Here is a 2,380-nt window from a genome sequence, read left to right as displayed (position 1 = left end):
TGATGATGTGCATCTGTTGCACTTGTCCCTGGTTCTGTTCTTGTTAAATGGTTGCACTTTGTATTTTCTAATATTGTTGGCCTTTTTTGTTGTTGTTGTTGTTAAGCCAGAACTAAGAAAATCTTTCTCTTGATTTTTATGGTGGTTGGCAGACAACATTATGGTGCATTACTGCCATCAACTAGATCAGGCAATGCACATGCATGGAACACCAGACTGAGGCAGACCCTCAACTGTTACCTTGCAGGCAGCTAGATTCACAAGATCACGAGATCACGTTTGTGTCCACACCAAAAGTATGAATGAACTGCATGTGTGTCCATGTGAGCCGCACAAGTCCACAGCTGTCCACGGACATAGAATGCAGATATTATGTCTGAAACGTAATAATACAATGTATATGAGCACCTGAGATACATGCAGGAATGTTGTCCTCTATGACAGTAGCTCAGCATTTGGTGTTTCATGCTTCTTGTGTCTGCAGTGGAAAAGATCAGATGGACCAAGAAAGGATAGAAACATCAGAAGAGGCTGGACAGTCTAGTCTGCCAGCTGCCTGAGAAGAGACAGAGAAGAAAACATGGAGGAGAGTGAAACTGTCCACCAGGAGGAATAAAACAGACAGCTGCTTTTTGTATAGAGATTTTATTTTTAATTGACAGGTGTGCAAACAGTAACCTGACACACCAGGTGGTTTCTTGTCACACAGAACTATCTGGGAAATCGTTTGGAAAAGGCACTTTCAGAAATCACTTGGCAGGTGATTGTATGAACCATCTTTCTATCACATCTAACATGGGCTAACTTAAACAAATCAGATCAAAGCCTCCATGGACACTGCTCGCCTTAAAACCACGCTCATAGCTGCCAGTAGTCCCTCCTAGGACACTGATTGGCTGCACCACCTTTGGTGCTGACACAAACGGATAACTTGAAGCCTGGCAAGATGGAATCTCGCGTGATCTTGTGAATTCAGCTGCATTCGCAAGGTAATGCAAACAGTATACCTTAACTTGATAATGTTAAGGTGTAGTAATTCTAGTAATTGGTTAGGGGAAAATTTGGAGGTTAAGTCAGACTGAATACGGAAATGAAGTGCAACAAGTTGACAATTCAGTGTGATATCAAGCCAAGTTGCTCAAGATGCAGTACAATAGGTAAAGTTGTGTAGAAATAAAAAAAAAACAAAAAAAACAGTAAAGTTAGTCATAGGAGTCTTTTCCAGTGAGTCATCAAAGAGAATCATTCTGCAGACTTCAAAGACTCTTCAACCTGAACACATTTGGTCAATTGTGCCTGTAGGACCAACTCTGTCTGCTCACCAGTGTATCACTGAAATCATAAAATCATTGGAAAACTTTCACTGTCACATTGACAGTTAGGCCTCTCCTGTATTTCAACATGTATGCAGTTCATTGATGGAACTAGACTGATCTATAGACCAATCACAATCCCACTGTATGGAAACAGGCTGGCCAAGTATCCAAAAGACATCCCTGCCTCTTTTCATCATTGAAAGATTAGCAGCTGCAGATTTACCTTGTGAGGCAGCTGCATTCACAAATGACATGAATTCAACTTGCCAGGCTTCAAGTTATCGGTTTGTGTGTACACCAAAAGTGGTGCAGCCAATCAGCATCCTAGGAGGGACTACTGACAACTATGGGTGTTGTTTTAGGTTTGATGATAGCAAGAAGTATCCATGGCAGTGACTCCTGAAGGCTCTTCTCCATGGATAAGATGTTTTCACTCCTCTCCCAACCAGCTAAGGAAAGATTTAGATTTAGTGTGATGACATAAGGAAGTGCCCATAGAGGCAAGAAGTTAGAGTCAGATTGTTCATCCACTCATTTAATAAGTTTTTTTTTTAAAGTGTCTGCCCTTTTCCAAACAGCTTCCAAGGACGATTTCCCAGATGGCTCTGTGTGACAAACCATTGTGCATGTCAAGTTAGCTGCAGATGGCCCCTGCTTCCAAACTGCTCAGTGCAAGAGGTGGTCCCAAAAGTCTTACAGGTCACCTGGGTGCCTCTTCGAAGGACATTCCTCAACACATTGTCCCAGTAGCACAGTGTGATGCTGCCGGGGTCATAAAGGTTATTTTGAACCAGGTCTCCTCTGCTTTGTCCACTTGTCCTCAGGTCAACATCAAAGACAGAATTGTCCTGTCTATCCAGGAAAAGGTTAAGCAGCTTAACTGCTTTGAAGCACAGGTGTTGACCACCATTGCTGACACCGGAGGTCTGTGGGCTGTTTCTGTCTCAGGCTGACACACATATGGAGGATGTAGTGGATGGTGCAGAGAACATTCACACCCAGGCTGAAGATTTGAATGAGGAGCCTGGTTTTGAGGAAGACAGAGAACCAGTTGGAGAACCAGG

Source organism: Lutjanus erythropterus, chromosome 8 (assembly GCF_056507025.1).
Source record: "Lutjanus erythropterus isolate fLutEry1 chromosome 8, fLutEry1.hap2, whole genome shotgun sequence".
NCBI lineage: Eukaryota > Metazoa > Chordata > Actinopteri > Lutjaniformes > Lutjanidae > Lutjanus > Lutjanus erythropterus.
Note: the sequence above shows the minus strand (reverse complement) of the source record.